The 21,688-nt window shown below is 39.3% G+C and overlaps 1 long non-coding RNA gene across 1 annotated transcript in view; it reads right to left on the bottom strand.

Moving 5' to 3' along the window:
* Positions 1-21,688, bottom strand: part of LOC131955719 (uncharacterized) — a 33,912-nt gene that overhangs the window by 7,726 nt on the left and 4,498 nt on the right. Inside the window, exon 3 of the long non-coding RNA XR_009388881.1 lies at positions 11,359-11,427. This is a non-coding gene — a long non-coding RNA (uncharacterized LOC131955719). The remainder of the gene's footprint in view (positions 1-11,358; positions 11,428-21,688) is intronic.

The raw sequence follows: 21,688 nt of genomic DNA, 5'->3' as shown, positions 1-21,688 counted from the left end.
ACGCCAATGGCCACGTCATCAGACACTATCAGTCCAGTGTTTCTTCCAGACTTTTTCCTCCGGGGGGGGGGGGGACGACACTTGATATTTTCGGGGGGGGGGGGGGAGGGGCGGAAAACATTTTCCGGGTGGACGGACACTTGTAAAAGTATATGTTTTCTATATAAATTCCATTTCGTTCGGGTGGGGGGCTCCGTCTTCTACCCCCCCCCCCCCTTAAGAGATGCCTGAAAGAAACTCTGTATCAGTCCCGTGCTGCATGCGTGGCTGTCGTGGAATTATCTTTTCCCGCCGCCTGACATTACGCCGTGGTTCAGGGAAAGTCTGCAGCGTGGGTGGCAACAGATCCGGCGCATGCGCACTTTGATTTAACCCAGAGCGAGATTTCTGCAACACGAACTACAAGCGCGCTTATTTTCCAACAGAACTGATTTATTGTACTTCACCGGTAAATGTCAACCTGAGTCAAATTATCAGGTTAATGTTTAGGTGAGGTTTTTTAAAACGTTATTTAAAAATTTGTTCCACAACTGTGTCATGTAACAGCGTGATAGGCCTACACGTAGGTTTGGAAATATCTACTTTCAGACACTGGTTAGAAGAATACTTCCCCATATGCACACTAAATTTTTAAACATCTCCTAACTACATACAAAAAATGTTCAAAAGTTAATTTTTTTTTTTAAATAAAGCATATTATATTGAGATTTTTAAAGCGAAATATTTTCATTTATGTTGAAATGAAAATTCAGAAAAAAAAATCAAAATTCGTTTTATAAAAACTATAATAATTCAATAATTTAATTGGGTTCGAAGCAAAATGTATCAACAATGTGTAAATTAATTCGTTTCTTTACAAAAATTGTCTTCAGACAGAGACCTACTCATAAGTAAAGTTCCCTTTTCGAACCTGACGGTCCATGGTCAACCGAATAAAGTTCACCTGTTTCTGTGACCTCGATATTTGCGTTAGGTACTCCTCAGAGCAGGGTGGACTCACGGACGTTTTACTAACTTAAACCCGGATTCAAACTCGAGTCTTCCGGGTTTGCAGTCTAGCGCTCTACCGCTAGGCCACCTAGTCCCCGTTGACTTAAGGCAGACACCTACTCCAGAACGTTGCTTTCAGTAAAGTCAAGTTCCCTTTGTGAACCTCGACGCTCATTGGGGCAAGTGGATTAGAGTAAACCTGTTTCTGTGACCCGGCATATGAGTGAGGAACCCATTAGAGCTAGGTGGACTCATTGACGTTCTACTAACTTTAACCCGGATTCGAACTCGGGAGCCCGTTGACTTAAGATAGAACATATTACTCTGGAACTACATCTTGGCTGAGCTAATTAAATTAGTACATCGATTTTTAGTAAACAACTGAAAGTTCAAAATCGGCTAACCTGTAAAGAAGCCAATAACGGAATATCGCAATCATTTTAACACGCCGAAGTAGATTTTAAAAGTAGTTTTAAAGTTAAATAAGACTAGTGTAGACACTATTTAAACAACATAAATATTAAATTTAGGAGTCGCAACCATTTAACTCACCAAATTGGTATCAAGTTATGTTCTTGCTATCATAATTTTAAAAAAAAAGTAAAACATTTGAACAGTGTTTTTATAAAATATTTACTTTCAGTAATTTTTACCACATTTTCAGCCAATCGTGTTGCGCCCTACTCTTTCACCCGGCGTAACTCTATCCTAAATTACCCTCTTGAATTTCACATCTGCAAATAACCCTTATGTTTGCATATTTACTTTAAAAACGCACTTGACAGCTTGCTTTCAATACAGTTTTAATTGGTTCTTTGCGTAACGACTTGTTGAAAGTTAAAAAAAACACTAGAGAACCACAAACAGCAGACCCTAGCGTCGCCACTTGTGGTATTTGTTCAGTGCTGTCTTGCGATCACCTACAGCAGGGGTCTCCAAACTACGGCCCGCGGGCCGAATGCGGCCCGCGAAGTCCTCTCATCCGGCCCGCGGAGATCCTTTTTTCCAAGGAAAAATCGTTTGTCTGTGATTGCTGAGGAACTTTCCACAGAAAAATCAAAGACATACGTGGAAGAAACTGGCCCCCGAACTGAAATTTGATAGTTAATGCGGCCCTCGGACTGAAAAGTTTGGAGACCCCTGACCTAGAGCATAGCGTGCAATATTTCAGTTCGTTCGTTTCTACACGGCGACATTTTTTTTTAGAAAGACGACACAAGGAATAGTGAAATACGAATGTTAACGTTATGTTTCTCTATCAATAGGTAGGCAAAGTTAAGGTAAGGAAGTCATGTATGGGATGGCGTGGTCGTTTGGTGCAACTCACCACTGCTAATTCGAAAGTCTCGAGTTTGGATCCCGGGCTCGAGTTTGTAGGACGTCACGGAGTCCAACCTAGCTCTGATGGGTACCTGACCCATGTTAGGAAACTAAGAAATCTTTGTCTCGCTTCAACTGTAAACTTATCGCACAAAATTCCATCGAAACGAGTAAAACTTAAGCAGGCTGTTTGCCATCATTGATGTAAGTTGATAGACAAACAAAGACACTGATTGACTGCAGAGATTGGAGTAGATGGCTAGACTTAGCTCGTATGATTCAATTTGTCATATGTATCTTTTTTCTTTCTCTGTGAGTTAATGTTTAAGAGCTAAATCCAACATTGATCTCCATTCTCACATGTATCACGCCAAGCTAAATTCTGTAATTAATTGATTCTAATTAACACTGCTCTCCTTTCGTCAGCAGATCAAACACCCCGTGTGGCTGTCTCAAGTCTATGGACTAGCTATTTTAAAAAAAATGTCACATTCTTACATGTTTCTTGTCACACCAAACGGACAGGGCAGCTGAGATGTGCGGGGGTGGGGTAGGTGGGTTAAAGATGATGGAGATAGGGGGAGTATAGAGACTTTCGTCAAAGTACCTGGGGACTCTCAAATAGAGCCGGGTCTTTAACATTATAAGTATAGAAAAAAATATACTCGTCAGCCACAGGTCTAAGTTGTGTATTAAAGAGAGCCAGGTTCGTATGTTCGTAGCTGTGTAAAAAACATCTCCCCCACAGGTCCTTGTAAAAAAAACATGTCTTCCACAGGTCCTTGTAAAAAAAAACTCCCCCCGCAGGTCCTTATAAAAAACATGTTCCCCACAGGTCCTTATAAAAAATATGTCACCCGCAGGTCCTTGTAAAAAAACATTTCACACACATGTCCTTGTAAAAAAACATATCCCCAACAGGTCCTTGTCAAAAAACATGTCTTCCACAGGTCATTGTAAAAACATGTTCCCCACAGGTCCTTGTAAAAAACATGTCCCCACGGGTCCTTGTAAAAAAAACATGTCCCCCACAGGTCCTTGTAAAAAAAACATGTCCCCTACAGGTCCTTGTGCTTTAAACTTTAAAGAGAGCCAGGTGTGTAGGTATGTGAAAAAACATGTCACATACAGGTCTGTGTGGTGCAAGACAACTAGTGGGGGGGGGGGGCACATGTCGAGATCAAGGCGGGGAAACTACACCTGTTTCCTCATTCATTACACGCACTCTTGAATGGACGGGACGGTGGGGGGGGGGGGGGGGGAATCAATGTGAAGGAAGAAGAAAGGGAGGAAAATAGGGAAGGGGAGATAAAGGACTTGGTGAAAATATTTTTAAATGTACACTACATTTTTACATATAAATTATTAAGTAAAATGAACATTCATCTGTGAAAACTTGAACTGACAGATAAAAATAAATTTTTAGGACGTAAACAATACGTCATGTTGCAACATTCTTAGAAGGAAAGACAGGGCGTTAGAGAAAACAAATCTGAAGCAGTTTCACAGAAGGGTAAGGGGGGGGGGGGGGGAGGGGGGAGGGAGTACATAGCACCCTAATTAATATGCAGAACACAAAGGTCATTTTTTACATTTGCGAATCATTGGCAGAAGTGGGAGTCAACAAAGGACCGCACTAACGGGAAAAACAAAACACAACAGTAGGAAAAGGGATAACTAACATTTTCAAAAAAAAAGAAAACGACGATTAATTATGGGTAATTCATCGAGGTTTAGAGGTATTTTTTCTGTCATCAGGATATTGGAGTTCAACATCGGCTTAATAATAATTTTATATATACATATATATATATATATATATATATATATATATATATATATATATATATATATATATATATATATATATATATATATATATATATATATGTGTGTGTGTGTGTGTGTGTGTGTGTGTGTGTGTGTGTGTGTGTGTGTGTGTGTGTGTGTGTGTGTGTGTGTGTGTGTGACTCACCTAAGCCTAAGCACGCTGACCTATCCCGACATACAACACCAACATCTGTGCGAGCGTTCAAGCAAACATACAACTCGCGTGTTCACACTTGACACCAATAATTGCTCCATTACCTCACTGCGCATGTCACACCGGATATTCGTACGCCATTTCTGTTTTGACACTTTGCTACCTTTGTTAGATGTAGAGTGGGGAGAGGGGGGGTGAGAAGTTATGCCTTATAACAACAATTCTTTGGTACCGTTCAAGGGGCTGTAACTGTGTGTGTATAATGTGCTACACGTGTGGCGAGTAATAGAGGCATGAACTCACGATTAAAGAAAAACAAATCTTCTTAGTGCATTCTGTACACACAGACACTGCTTCAGCATTGGGTTAAATATTTTGTTACTTTATAATGTAGATAATACATCATCGGATGCTTTGATGTATTTTTCAAATTTTTAATTTTACGAAGAAAACATAATTGAAAAAAAAAAAAAAAGCATTTTTTTGCCTTGACGGTCACTTTGTGGTAGAGAATTTAAGCCGAGGGCCGCACCGTTTAAAATGATTGCATTAAATACGAACCGAACTTTCGCTCTCGGAAATCTCAGTTCAAGGCGGGGATTTCTGAATGTCTGGCGTCACACCTCAGCCTACAACCCCTCACCCCTCAAAATTGCTGTTGAATTTTTCTTAAAACCTCAATATTTTTCCAAAATCTTGTCTGAACTCTGTCAACATAGAGTATTTTAATCAATTCCTATTATAATTTTTTTAAACAGTTTTCTAAAACGCGAAATAACCGCTAAAATTCGTGTTCTACACCGTCACAAAATTACGGACCCCCCTCAGCCTTGCGAGTATGACGTCATTTATGGACGACCCCCAACATACACAAATCTGTCCACAAGTAAGAATGCCTCGCAGAAAAAAAGTTAAGTCGGCGTATATTTTATACCAGTGACCGATTTATACGATTTATTTACATAACGCAAGTCGCACAAAAAAAAACAAAAAGTTCCAAAAAAAAGTCAAGTGTAAAATAATGTTACAAAAAAAAAAAAAAAAAAAAAAAAAAAAAAAAAAAAAAAACCCGATCCATCTCAGTGTTTGATGAAGTTGGTCACATTTATTTATTTATTTACAACTCGTCCCCAACCTTTGAGTGCAGAAAAAAACTACCCCCCCCCCCTCCCCCGCCTCACTGTAGCGACGTTGGGGTCAATCGGCCCAGACAAACGAAGCCAATCAACCCCGCCAAAACACCATCTGTAACGCGCCCTACCATCTGGAGCTATTGTTATAGGCCCAGTTACCTCCCATTAAAACACAAAGCTCTCCTTACCAACAGTCATTTATTCAATTAGGTCATGAACCCCGAGCGCTGTTTATTTTTAGCACGGCGCACCGGAGGCGTGTGGTAACACCTAATTAACATAAACATTCCAGCGAGAATTTTTTTTGTTTCATGTTGAAATTTTGGAAAAAATGTCGTACGCCCGAAAAGTACCTACACACCCGGAAAATTTTATTTTTATTTCCGTCATTAAAAAACAAATATAATAAATATTTAATAAATAACATTCATTGCCAGAACTGAGTCTAGGGATACATTGGTCAAGGAATATCCAACATATATATTCGTTCAGTGTATTTTAAACAAATAGGTTTATCGATTTACTTGTCGCAGCAAATGCCGGGTACTAGATTAAACTGAATGTGGCCTCCGTTCGGATCATATCGAATTTTAAATGAAGTAAGACTTACATAGAACAATGAGCTAAGTTTCAGTTATTTAATTGTTTATGCCGCGCTCTAGTACTTGATTTAATCCCGGGTGGTCGTTGTGAAAATTAGCACGGTGTTCCATGATATCTTGCAAAAGAAAAAAAGCTAAAAATCCATAGAGCAGATGAGGTAGAGTTCATAGGTTTCTTGACCTCTGCATATGAAGGAATGGTGTGGTCCGCACTATACCCAGCCGCCTTTACATTACATGAGTCCGAGCCTAGATCCAAACTCAAGATTTTCGGGCTAGAAGCCGAAGGCTCTACCATTCGATCACCTCGTTTCTTATGGTATCCTTCCACATACGGGCATTTCCCATCAGAAGGCATGCATCCCCCCCCCCCCCCCCCCCAATATATAAGTCTGACTGTGGTGACTAACTTAAATACTTAAATTTAACAGACGTGTGTTCGGTAAATTATAAGGTAATGAAATAAGTAACTGCTTTCAAAATGTTGATAATGGGTTTAAGATCAACAACAATATACTAACATGTAAGGACATTCACCTGCAATGTTCGATCGGCACTGATTTGTTCAATGTTATTCTATTGTCCACTCTGACGAGTGAGTCACCAATCTGACGTGTCCATTGTACATTTTTCTGACCGTTTTTTTTTAACAGCTCGTCAAAGCAACGCATTGTTTTCGTATAGTGGGTTGGAATTAATGTGTTCTAAACTTGCTAACTAAGGTGTTTCTGGATTAGTTTGTTTTTTTTATTTGCAAATGAACATGTCCTTTTATAGCCTGGTTGTAAAACACAAAAAAACCACCTCGCATATTTAATATTAATCAAGCCGTGGGAACTGTATGATCAAATATTGTGTTAATTGAGTTAGGTTGTCAGAGTGTTAGGGTGTCAGGGTGTTAGAATCTATAGGTGTTAGGCGCGCTAGAAACGACACTGCAAACGTTTTGCTGAATCAGCATTATAGTTGCCCTAATTTGACCTTGGCGTAATCGATAGTTAATTTTTAAAATTGCCAATGATTGCTAGCTGACCTCAGTCTAGACACGGGTAAACGTTTCTAGACCTTAAACTACCGGTCTACCAATTTCCAGACGTTCGTTCCAATCGTTTGACGTCTAATTTAAATTCAGCGGATCAACGCGAACTTCTCCTCACCACACCAAAGCGTGAAACTCGGATTGTAACATTTTTGCTAATTTATTATGTTACGAAATGGCCGGTATACAATTACTTATCAAGTTGCTGTGAAAATAACTCATTTAAAAAAAAAATTCTCAAATAAGCGACGTATTTTTCTAAGAGACCAAATAAGGGAAGCGACTCTATTTGCCAATAATTTAAAGTCTGTTAAAAAAAAGTGATGGCTTTGCAGTAATTATATTGTATGTGCTCTTTCGGGGTACGGCAAAACTCGGCCGCGTCCGTGTGTGTTTTAGGCATACACATTTATTTAATGTAGGTAAACGCTGCCCTATTGTCATTTAAACACGAACGGGAGCTCAGAACTAACCGTCGGACATTATTCACCGGCGCGGAGCGTTTGACTCGAGGTTAATTCTTGCCCTTGTACAGACGGAGAGAAGGGGGAGGGGAGACAACTCCAGGCCAGTTGACGTCATTGGTGTTTGAGTGTTACGCAGCTTCGCGCCATTGAATTATCGGGTATCCTGTTGTATGATTTAGGTTGAAAATTTAACGATCCACCTGAATAAATAAAACCTCGTTAGCTATATTTAATTATTATTTTTTTCACTTTTCATGAATTCATATTCTGAGGAGCCCAGATAGCTACATTGTGGTAAACCATCATAATATGCGAAAAACACGATTAACTTTTTCAAATAGTCAAATATTACAAGCTTTTATTACAAGCTCTAACTTAACTCACTGTCTCTGTCTGTCTGCCTAGATCAGGAATCGGCAACCTTTTGTGACTGAAGAGCCAAAAGTTACAATTTACAATGCATCCTTCATTTTGTTTACAGTAATGCTGAAGTGATTCATGTTAATAGTAGCATTGGTTTTATCACGACATTTTTTAAAGATTTTTCGAAATGAGGTAATTTACCGCTCTCCGTGTCTTCAACAAAGGCAAGTTATTTTTGTTCGAAACAATCCACTTCTTCCAGCAAGGAATAGGCTGGGTTTTTTGTTCCTTGCAGTATTACATTTAGCTCGTTTAGTTTCTTATTGAAATCCACCATGACGTTGAATTTTTCAATTTGGTAAGGAAACTTTAATAGGAAGTACATTGAAATAGGGAGCAACTAAATATTCTAATTGAATAGCGGATGTTTATTGTTTATATTTATTATTATATCGTTCATTGCCGAGTGTTGCAGAATAATATAAAAAAAATAATTAATAATATTTGCGCATGGAACTCGAGAGCCGCATCTTGACATCAAAAGAGCCACATGCTGCTCTTTTGATGTCAAGATGCGGCTATCCAGTTCCATGCACAAATCTAAATATTTATATTATTTTATTTTCAAAACTCCTTTAAAAATACTATAAAGAAATACAACTTTAAGCAAGATAAAAACACTCATCAAAGAACAGTGAGAATAGGTGAGGTAGAAAGTATACGGACAGCTGACAGCCGCTTGGGAACTAGGTCCAGCCCCACAGTCGTGCAGTGACCAGCCCCGTGGCAAAAATTCCATGCTTGCCACTGCCCAGGTGCCGACTTTTTCGAATACCGTTAAATGTGGAATGTTATTTTATACGGAATGCATTTCTCGATCTGTCAGTAATCATTAATTTGAAGCATCTTTTTACGGTTGAGCCGAGTACTGAACGGTGTGGTATGAGTTTAACATGTGTTCAACGGGATAGAAGATAAGTCTGTTGAGAACCAAAGGACAGAAGCGTCCTATACACAGTAATCAAACCGATACCCAAAGCCGGTTAGTCGGAGTTTGTCGTGTTGAGGGCTGCCTGGCCAGGGAGCCTGAGCCGGTGGTGTCCGTAAAGAAAGAAAAAAAAAGTTATTGGCTTGTAAAGTGGATTGGGGTAATCCTATAGTTATATTATTTGATTACTAATTTTATCGTACCAGAGCTAGCTAAAATACTTTAAGCTATTTATTTCGAATAAAAAATCAAATTTATACATCTAATCCTAATCAAATGCCAAAATATTGAAATAAAAATGTTAGTGGCTCTTTAAAAACTGGGAACTTTTGTAAATTGTAACTTTTGGCTCTTCCGACTCAAAAGGTTGCCGACCCCTGGTCTAGATCGAAACGCCAGAGCGAATTACGGGCACTTTTAACTGACATATACGGTTCGTAGTTGGTACGTGGGTCAAGACATGAAGACAATGCAACATGACATTAAATTTTACTTAATTGGTAGCCTAATTAATTTATGTGAATTTATTAAAATTTTGACCAAATTATTATTATATATATATATATATATATATATATATATATATATATATATATATATATATATATATATATATATATATATATATATATATGTATAAAATATCAAATTTGTAGATCAGTATCAACTTTTCAGCGATTTCCGATAACCGGAAGTAGAACTTTTTCTACTTTCAATTTTTAAAATTATTTTAATCGGGCAAAAATAATAAATGTAGATTTATCAAAATCTCAGCGTTCTATGCCTAATCGAGTCGGAAAAAACTTGGCTTTGTAATTCTGTCCGTATGTCGGTGTGTGTATGTGTGTCAGTAAACACGATAACTTGAGTACCGTTACAGCTAGGTAGATGAAATTTGATATAGAAGTATGACATCAAATTTGTAGTTCTGTATAAACTTTTTAGCGATTTTCAATAACCGGAAGTGGAACTTATTCTACTTTCAATTTTTCAAAATCCGATGACGGAAGTAGTAATTTACGCTATTTCAGATTTTTCAAAAAAACGCATGTGGATTTATAAAATATTAATAATATTCCACACTACAATACACAGATTGTTTGGCGTTTTATTTTTAAAAGTTTAAGTAATTAAAAAGGGATTTAAAATTACGTCCATAGCCCGAGTTGCCATCCCCCGTAGTATTATATAAGACTATTCGAGAAAGTTTAAGGGAGATTACTCCCGGTTTATTTTTTACACGATTACAATACTTTCTCTATACTTTCTATACGAGAAAGTAAAAATTCATAAAACATTTTTAAGAACTCGAGACTTTTTTCGAATTTATCAACCATGAGCTTTGCCGACTCGACCATGCTTCCATCACAATTAAGGATTACGTGTCAACTGGTTATGCGCCATTGAGGCCATTGGCTCCGATTTCAGCCTGCTTTTCTTTTTGGATTTGCTTCCATAGTCTTTGTCCAACCAAGAACAAACTACAAGGCAGCAGTTGTTTGATTTTGGAGTTGTCTCTCCTAGAAGAGTGGCTGTCCCCAGTTAATGAGCCTCATCTGCCCGAGGGTTCGAACTCGAGACTTTTCGGTTTAGCAACCATGAGCTTTACTGACTCGAACACGTAGTGTATAATTGATTTTCTCCTTTTTAGTGCATTATTACATAAAAGCTTGTTATTTAAAAGTTTATTTTTATGGATTTTTTTTCCAAAAGGTGTTAAGTACACTCAGCGTTAAGCTGTAGATCTAGACCACAGACTTACATTCTTAACATTCGAGCTTAACAATCGCCAATGGTCTATTCATAAACAAGGTCACGCATATTCTAAATGATTTTTGACCTCATTCATGATTTTGATAGTTAAGCATTTTTTTTTAAAATTAAAATTTCAATTTACAAAAAAATGTTTTCAAAATGCAAAGAATAAAAGTATAATATAATGTAAAACTTAGTGAGTTGCACACTTTCTGAAACCCTATCCTCACACCCCCCACCTCTCGTCACATAGAGTCACAACAGTCAAACACCCCCCCCCCCCACACACACACACACACTCAGGAGTGTGCCGTCATTTTTGGGTGACCACACACACACATATATATATATATATATATATATATATATATATATATATATATATATATATATATATATATATATATAGTTACGTACAGAACGGTGTAACTTAGCATCCCTTACATTATCATTACCATCGTTTAGATTTAAACAATTGTGGAAGAAAGAGGAGGTGTGGGTCGTTATAAGTCCTTTATAGCTTGGTACGACTTCGGGCACAAGTTGCAAATACAGAGCAACAAAAGTTGCCAGTAAAGTAAAACACAAGTTGCTAGTACATTGAAACAAAAGTTGCCAGTAAAGTGAAACAAAAGTTGCTAAGTACATTGAAACAAAAGTTGCCAGTAAAGTGAAACAAAAGTTGCTAGTAAAGTTAAACAAAAAGCTCCAACTTACGTGCTGAGACGGTACCCACTACAGCTAGGATGACGAGACATATCTTCAGTGCCCTGTGTTTCATAGCGTCTGTGGGGAGAGAACAATCTTCATTCAATGCATGGTCAACACATATGTCACAGTAATCTTTGTTCATTGCATTGTCAACACACTTGTCACAATAATAATCTAAACAATGCTTAATGCAAATGTCACAAAAATCTTCGTTAATTGCATGACCAATACACACGTCACAATAATCAATTTAAACAATGGTTAATACAAATGTCACAAAAATCCTCGACTGACAATGACCAATACAGATGTCACAACAACTCAAACTGGCCGGTCGGTCTACGGGAAAAAATCCCGGAGCGTCCCATGGTAAAAAAAAATCCGTGGGCCCGCATGGACGGTGTTGTACTAGACCTGCTAGTGCTTTGATTTAAAAGAAAATTATTTATTTATTTCGTTGCATTTTTATCAATCTGGGGATGACCATCAGCCTTTGATGAAGAAAACAATTCACAATAATTTTTTTTAACTTGGGTTGTGGCCCCTTTAAAAATCACCCGGGTCTCTTGGATACAGCCTGCCCTCCCCTTGAATACAAATGTTAAACATCAGCACTTTGTTATGTGCCCAGCATTGATGTAATAACTCAAATGCTCATCCATCTAGGCTTACGTTGACGTAAACAGACAGTCTTCATTAAACATTAATTAAATAATATACTTCGTACGACAAACTTAATTAAACATAGTAAGTGATGTTTTGATTGTGGTAACGATGTTATAAAAAGTAGGTTATAATTAATTAGGTTTTTTTTCATTCCGTAAAACCTACATTGTTGGTTCGTAGTAGCATATTTGCGTTTTCACAGATTGCAATATATCTTAAAAGAAAATAACCCAAATTCAAGCGATAAACCTACATTTTCTATAGCTGAAGGCTATTATAAGACGAAGATAAGAGCAGTAAAACAAACCTTTTATAAATTTGAACATTTTTACGTTTAATATTTGACGTTTTACAAAATGTCAAGGGATGCAGTGGCGTAGCGAGGTCGGGTGTCACCCGGTGCGGCACTTAATGGTGTCACCCCCCCAGAGGCATAGAGACCCTTCCCAGGGACAAAGTTTCAAGTTTTCGATTTGCACCCCCCCCCCCCCTCAAACTTTCGATTTGCACCCCCCCCCCCCCTCGAGTTTTCGATTTGCACCCCCCCCCCCCTCAAACTTTCGATTTGCACCCCCCCCTCGAGTTTTTCTCTATATATTTTGCTATTTTTTGCCTTGGTGTCACCCCCCTAAATGGTGTCACCCGGTGCGGTCCGCACCCCCCGCCCCCCCCTCGCTACGCCCCTGAAGGGATGATCTGTAGTTATTTGTCTTTGTTGACTTACTTAAAGTTATATGGTTTTATCTTTAGTTTATGTTTTATGTCCTATGTTGTTTTTTTTTAAATCTAATGATGTGAAACAGGAGACGGCGTGGTCGAACGGTAGAGCTTACAACAGCTAACCCGAAATTCCCAAACTGCCTTGATGGGTGTGTCGCTAACATGTGCTAACCACACTTGTATTATGTCGAGTTCATTGAAACAGATGAACTCTACTTCATCTGCCCCATGTGTCTTTGACAAGAACGGGAAACGATGACGTCGAATTACTTTAAACAGTGGATAAAGACTTACATGCATTCACGAATTACAAAAGATGTTACTGGGTCAAGTGTTCAAGTACACATTACTTCATCCGAAGTAACGTGAGGGAGGGGGTAGATACATACAGCTATACATCACGTTCAAGGAATTTAACGACGTGATATACAATACGACCACAGATGACAAACAACACGACGGCAACACACAAACTACACGACAGCATGCAGGTAAATATTTGCCACTCGCTCTGGCATTTGGCCCTCATGTGGTCTCGCCCTCCAGCCCGCGCGGGCAGGTGGCTCGTGTCGAAGGTTAAGTTCGTCAGAAGTGGATGACTAGACCGATGCGGTATGACGACTTGCAGGCGGCAGAGGGGGGGGGGTGAAATATACAGGGCTGACGTCTTAAGGCGTGGGGGGTGTTAGCGGGGGTTAATGTCTCGATCACACGCATGCACACCCACGCTCAAAGATGATGAGCTAGACATTTCCTGAAGTTCCATCCTGTTTTTATTTCTTTAGACAAGACATTATATAAGATGTGGTCGGCGAATTGGCTTAATATTGCCGGGTAAAAAAAAAATTAGTAAATCTGACAAATCAGACACAGGTCTTTAAATGGAAAAATATTCAGATCTTAAGTTTCGATTGATGTGATTTTTATTGACATAAAGAAGTGAAAGCAATAGAGTTGTTTTTAAGGTAAATTATAATTTTTGATTTATACAAGATTAGACTACATTCCTGGACCCGGTTCAGAGAAACCATATATATATATATATATATATATATATATATATATATATATATATATATATATATATATATATATATATATATATATATATATATTTATTTATTTATAATATATATATATATATATATATATATATATATATATATATATATATATATATATATATATATATGAAATATGATTAGGAAATAAATAAGATGGGGGGGGGGCTTGTCATTACTTATAATCAGACGTTTTATTACTGAGAACATTCACCAGCCGTCAGATAAACGTCTGTGGATCTAATCCCAGCTGGATTAAAATGGCCGATCTTTTCCTTGCTATGTAAAGTAGTTAGAGATAAAAACGTCATTTCTAAAAGGTAGAAGACTGGCGTCTTCTTATGAAACTTTTAATTACGTTATAAGAAGCGGATTTGTATGTCATGCTGCTTAATATAACATGTTTATGGCTACATGTAAAGTGGGACTATCCTTTTGTGCGGGATATCATATACTGTATGATATACCATCTGATACTTTATATAATAAAATATTACAGAAACCATCTCAAAGACCATGTGATACTAACATACCATACCCTCTCATACCATACCCTATCTCATATCATCAACATTCCCGTTCGTGCCCAAGACACATGGTTCAGATAGCGTAGAGTTCATCTGTTTCAGTTACCTTGGCATATGCAGGGGATTTTTGATCAGCACTCTGTCCAGCCACATTTGTTTCCCTAACGTGATTCGGGTACCCAGAAGAGCTGGGTGGACTCAGGGATCCAGGAGTCACGAGTCTACCACTCGACCACACTTTCCCCCTTACCATCTCTTATAATATATCATAAACCGCTTGAAACATCTCACAAATCACCTCATAAACAATATAAACGATCTAATACACAATCTTAGCTACCATCTGGTAAAAATTTAACAAAATCGCACAGTGTAATTTGTGGGTAGCACTATGTAACCTGTTATTCATAATCTATTGAGCTATCGATTGATCGATTGCGGTCTCTTGTCACAGGCTTTGATCCGAATTTTAAAAACGGATGTCATAATTCTCGCAAACTGGGTTGTCATTTATTTCATATTTACAAACTTTAGAAGCCATTTTTGTCTCGGACTTGTCAAAATTTCCCATCAAAATATAAACTTAAACAACGGCCTGTAAAGTAAAAAAAAATTATAAATAACTGTCATTAAAGTGTGAGAACCAGGTCACATACATGGAGAGAATCTTGTCCTTTCTGTAAACATAAAACAAATTGGACGACTTGGTAGAGTTCTAGACTGCTAACCCGAAGGCTTCGAGTTCGAATCCGGGTTCAAGTCAATAAAATGTCACTGAGTCCACCCAGCTATGATGGGTACCTAACTCACGTTAAGAAAAGAAAAGTAAAGGCGGCTGGGCATAGTGCTGACCACACTACCCCTTTAAAGGTCGAGTTTCACAGAAAAGGGTGAACTTTACCTAATTTGACCTCTGAACCGTCAGGTTTGAAAAGGGAATATAACATACGAGCCGACCCGCGGCGTATCATACGCCACTATTTAGTTGTTTTATTTTCTACTTTTCAGTAATTCATAATTTGTGAATTCGACAGTACCAACGCTGCCACTGAAAATATTTGCTTTAAAACACTATCAGTAGCTCGTTAAGGACGATAAACCCCTCCTTTCCCCAACCCAACCCCAACCCCTACCCCATCCCCCCCACCCCCGTGAAAGTAAACTCCTCTTAGTTACCTCCCCTAAGTTTAAAATCGTTTCAAACTAAATTATCTGCCCCTACTAGCCGTCACTAAACCCGGCTCTTCGATTGTAAACATTTAGCGTGAACCACAGCTCACCAGACTTTCTAGAGAGGAAGAGAAGGGCTGCAAGGCGCGCTTACATCTTTTTTTCTAACGTCTCCAAAAAGATAATTATATATATAGATAGATATTTAGGTTAACTTTAAAAAAAAATCTTAATCCTTAGAATAGTTAGCTCGAGCATTAGGGTTTCGAATCATGCTCACTTCATTGTGACCAACGACTGGTGTGTACCCAGATGGCCACCCTAGATGGGCAACAAGCTAGCCTAGTACACGCTATTGTTGAAAGACATAATTGATAACATAAACATTTTGCTGAACAAGGAAATGTGGGCTTAGTCCTTTATCACAGTGTGCCTTTGACTTTTATTTTCATTACAAACACAGTAAAAGCCTTTCTGACAGTTTCTTAGAAAGATGTATCCAGCTATTTGCTTTTAAATAACTTTATTATGAATACATTTTTTAATTATTACATTGCTATTGCTATTGGCGCACACGTGTGTATGTGTGTGTGTGGGAGGGGGGGGGGGTCCAAAAGTTGTTATATAATTTAAAGTGTGTGGGGTTTAATAAAAATGTAGTGTTACTGCTGTATATGGGGTAGATATTAGTAGTAAAAAGCCAAAAAAAAAACAACTCTTGGATTTTTTTCTTCTTAGTCAAGATCTTCTAGAAAAAGCGTGTGTTTGTTTGTGTGTCTGTACACACGTGTCTGTGGTTGTGCATGCGTGTCTGTATACGTCTGTGTATGTGTGTCTATCGGCCCGTATGTCAGTGTGTCTATGTCTGTGTCTGTATGTATGTGTCTATCGGCCCGCATGCCTGTGTCTGTGTCTATGTCTGTGAATGTATTTGTGTTTCTATCGGCCCGTATGCCTGTGTGTCTATGTCTGTGTCTATGTCTGTGTCTATGTCTGTATTTGTGTGTCTGTGGGCCCGTATGCCTGTGTGACTATGTCTGTGTCTATGTTTGTGTCTATGTTTGTGTCTGTGTCTGCGTCTGCGTCTGCGTCTGCGTCTGCGTCTGCGTCTGCGTCTGCGTCTGCGTCTGCGTCTGCGTCTGCGTCTATGTCTATGTCTATGTCTATGTCTATGTCTATGTCTATGTCTATGTCTATGTCTATGTCTATGTCTATGTCTATGTCTATGTCTATGTCTATGTCTATGTCTATGTCTATGTCTATGTCTATGTCTATGTCTATGTCTATGTCTATGTCTATGTCTATGTCTATGTCTATGTCTATGTCTATGTCTATGTCTATGTCTATGTCTATGTCTATGTCTATGTCTATGTCTATGTCTATGTCTATGTCTATGTCTATGTCTAAGTCTATGTCTATGTCTATGTCTATGTCTATGTCTATGTCTATGTCTATGTCTATGTCTGTATTTGTGTGTCTATGAACCCGTAGGCCTGCGTGTCTATGTCTATGTCTGTGTTTGTGTTAAAAAAAAATTATCACCCGCGTCACGTCAAGGTGCTGGAAATGTCGGCCAAGAAAGACAACGGGCAGATAACTCCCGAAGTTCCCAGATCTAGACCGAGTTATGCGGACTGTGGTCTCCAACATCATAATTATAACCTCTGCTCTTGAAATAGTGCGCTGGTATTCCTTAACGCGGGTGGTTTATCAGAGTTTCTTTCAGGGCAGTGACCTCTCCCCCCCCCCCCCCCCCACTCCCCGTGCAAGTGAACAGATCCACGACCTCCCCCACCCACCGACTGAATAGAAAATAAAAAGAAAATATATAACCAGACCCCCCCCCCCCGAACAAATCAATAAAAAAATAGAAAAAATATAACCATCGCATAACTCCTCTCCCCCGAAAGTTTTAAGTATCCTTCCCCCTCCCACATTGATGGAGATAGTTGGTTGAAAGAAACCTTAATATTAGCTTATGCAATTTTAAAATTATTAAAGAAATTCTTTTTCTTTAGATTTTTTATTTCTATTCTGTTAATTTTAAATGAGGATTCCAAAACGAAGCAGGTACTGATCGTGACCAGAGTTTCTTCCGGGTATTTTTTCGGAGGGGGGAGGGGGTGGAGCCCCTTGAAGAAAGTCTACCGACCCCCCCCCCTCCACCGAACGAAATGGAATTTATGTAGAAAACATATACTTTTACCAGTGTCCGCCCCCCCCCCCAACCCCCGGAAAATGTCTGCCCCCCCCCCCCCCCCGCCCCCGGAGAAAAAAAGTTTGTAAGAAGCACTGATCTGGTGGGAAGAGGGGGGAGGGTGTCCATGTGGGTAGTCAGTTATAACCTGGAAACTTCATTTAGTTATCGATTATTCCATTGAAAATTTCAGGACTTAATTAAATATTCGAATATGTCATGAGGTTTCACAATGTAGTCGATTTTCAATTTATGTCGAGTTCAATAATTTTTCTCAGTACACAATTAGTAATTTAGTAATACCCCCGGGGGGGGGAGTGATCATGTGACCCCAATTTATCTTCTAGTGTAGGCACCTGTTTGACTGATATATTTTTTTATCATAAATGGGTCCTGGGAAATGGACGCGACCAGTTTCAAAACGTTGAAACGATTTCTCGTGGCCTGGCACGATTACGATACTGAAAGCGTCAGCTTCGAGCCCTTCATATCGAACCCCGCCCCCGCCTCCCACACACAACCCCACCTCCCACACACAAACCCACCTCAAACACACAAACCCTCCTCCCACACACAAACCCTCCTCCCACACACAAACCCTCCTCCCACACACAAACCCTCCTCCCACACACAAACCCTCCTCCCACACACAAACCATCCTCCCACACACAAACCCTCCTCCTACACACAAACCCTCCTCCCACACACAAACCCTCCTCCCACACACAAACCCTCCTCCCACACACAAACCCTCCTCCCACACACAAACCATCCTCCCACACACAAACCCTCCTCCCACACACAAACCCTCCTCCTACACACAAACCCTCCTCCCACACACAAACCATCCTCCCACACACAAACCATCCTCCCACACACAAACCCTCCTCCTACACACAAACCCTCCTCCCACACACAAACCCTCCTCCCACACACAAACCATCCTCCCACACACAAACCATCCTCCCACACACAAACCCTCCTCCTACACACAAACCCTCCTTCCACACACAAACCCACCTACGTAAATCTCTATTTGCCCTTTAAGTATAAGAGGAGCGATAAAACATTTGATGTTCCTACAGAGATTGTACGTGTTAATAAAAAAACTAGACCAAGACATGAGTTGATCAGTTTGTGATGCCGCTACCTTTCAACATGAAGTTAAACTTCAGAGATCTTACGTGTGGGTAAGGGACGGTGTGGTCGAATGTCAGAGCGTTCGACTGCTAACCTGAAAGTCTCGAGTTCAGATTCTAGTCTATACGACGTCCCTAAGTCCGTCCATCTCTGATGGGTACTCACGTTCGGGAAAGTTAAGTCGGCAGATTATAGTGCTGACACTATACCCAATGGCGTATCTAGGGGCGCCGACCCTAAGGGGGGGCGCCAAAAGGGGTAGAAAATTTAACTTTTGAAAGCTATTTTGAAGCTTACATATTGAATTATACCAAGTCAAAGTTATGAAAATAAACGACTACAAGGTTTTACACACTGATTTTACTGTTTTCTGATTTTTATGACACCAAAAAAGCAAATTTTAAGGAATAGTAACTGGTAAGAAGCGCCACAGACAGGAGAAACTATATATAGAAATGGGAAGGAGGCGGCACAAAATTGGTAATCCGCCCTGGGCGCCGGAATAAAACTCTACGCCTCTACATATACCTTCACTGAAACAGACGAACTCTACTTCATCTTGCTTTGAACTGGTACTTTACTTAACTTACAAAAACTGTGGCTTGAAAGCCTGCTTCTACAATTTCAAAATTCGTTGTTTTTTCCCGGTATGGCATTCACATAAAAAGAGCTAGTTATATTAAAGCTATATATCAGATTTAAAAAAAACCTTACCAGAATGTTAGGTATTTACATCCGCTTCAAACTGTTCACGCTCAAATTGTCTTGAGTATAAACTAACACATATAATTTTCTAAACTCTCTATTAAAATACTAGTCAACATGTGTCAAGTGATATTTCAGGTATAGCAAGTTTTCACACTCCTGGTGTGGTTTCCCTCTACCTCCGTTGTTGCGACTGGTACAGCGACCTAGTCGTTGTTAGATTGACATTTGTAAGCAGCCCATAAATGTCTCCATTTTTAAAATAAACATAACTTAATTCACCTTATTAGTTAGTTAATAAATATCTCCATTAAAATAACTTAATTTATTTTATAAGTTAGGTCATAAATGTCTCCATTAAAAAAAACTTAATTAACCATATTAGTTCATAAATGTCTCCATTAAACAAGTTAATAAAAAGTCTAGTGACAATTTAAGCGCAATTTCCTTAATTAATTTTTTGTGACCGAACAAAAGGATATTTTTGAAAACTTTCTTAGGCAATATTGTTCTAAATTATGGCAGGAATCGATTGGTAAATGTTTCAAGTCGCTAAGTGGCCTGGTTGCCGAGATATGGGCCAAAAACTGCATTTTTTCGAGGTTTTTTGGCTTTTCCGGGAAATCCATGAAGGAATTCCGGGAATTTTTTTTTTGGCCCACAATCATCCTCGGAACTTGCTTAACATATTTGCTTTTGGAACTAGTCCTCGATATTGCTTCGTTGAGGAGGAGATACGACTTAAAGCGCGGACACACATCCATCACTATACGAGTTAATAATCGCAATTGCCAGTATGGAAATTGCGCTAAAAAAAATTAATTTACCGTATTAGTTAGGCCATGAAGACGGCGTGGCCTAGCGTGGCTCTCATGGGTACCTAACTTAAGTTAGGGAAACAAAGGCGGCTGGGTATGGTGCTGACCCACACTATCCCTTCATATGAACTCTACTTCATCTGCCCAATGTGTCGTGAGCATAGTGCCTTTGCTTCTTGATTAGATCTTATATTAATATGGAGTAGTAGTTATTGGAGTGAGGTATGGAGTGGTCTAACTGTAGCATACAGGCATGTTGACATGAAAGTCGCGAGATCGGAACCGAGCAGGACATTCCCTCCTCCCCGGCGCCGGACATTTCCCCCCCCCCCCCACCCGTACACATTACTTCTCTCGCAGCACATTACAACAGGGCGCTAGAGGCTAGACATTACAACATTAGAGACTAGACATTACAACATTAGAGACTAGACATTACAACATTAGAGACTAGACATTACAACATTAGAGACTAGACATTACAACATTAGAGACTAGACATTACAACATTAGAGACTAGACATTACAACAGGCCATATCACAACACAAGAGTTCAACACCAAGTCCCACCAACAAACCAGAATCAGGGCAGTGTATCCTCCACAAACTCCCCCACCTCTGCCCGCCGTGAATGCCACCCCTGAGATCATCTCATGTTACCTCCCATGTAACTGTGATACCCCGCTAGCGGGTGGATTATACCTTTACAAGCTCCGCTGGCGGTTCTAGCACCTTATCTGAGGGGGGTGTTAACCCCAGACATGTCGTGTTGAGTGATTTATTGTTTTGGTACATCTGAGAGCGACCTGTCAACAGGTGGATCATTAGTCTAGGGTCAAAGTTCAAACATGGGACGTTCTGATTCCACTCAGGATTGATGGGTACCTGACTGCCGTTAGGGAAAGTAAAGGCGTCTGGGCAGAGTGCTGACCACACTATCCTTTCATTTGCCGAGGTCAAAGAAACAGATGAACTTCTTACGAAGTTAAACACTAGTTTCCCATTTTTTTTAAAAACTATATGCTAATAGGGGATGAAACATTGTGTTATTTTGGCTTCTCTATGAGACCAGGATAGCCAGGTCTGCCCGACTTAGCAATGATGTTATGACAATCTCATCAACGTAGTATCATAATAGTCGCATCTACGCGGCTTCTCAATAATGCTATGACAATCACATCAACATGTGCCACGACGATCACAACAACCCCTCAAACACTACGGGAACAGGGTTTAACCTGGGGTCCATTTATTTTTGAATGGCTTCATGAAACGTCTGCGCTTTTCAAGTATATATAACCTATTAACTATACGACCGATATTATATGAAAC

This window comes from Physella acuta, unplaced genomic scaffold (genome assembly GCF_028476545.2).
Source record: "Physella acuta isolate Inbredline_101_S28 unplaced genomic scaffold, ASM2847654v3 ptg001096l, whole genome shotgun sequence".
NCBI lineage: Eukaryota > Metazoa > Mollusca > Gastropoda > Physidae > Physella > Physella acuta.
Note: the sequence above shows the minus strand (reverse complement) of the source record. Positions and strands in the feature narration are given on the sequence as shown.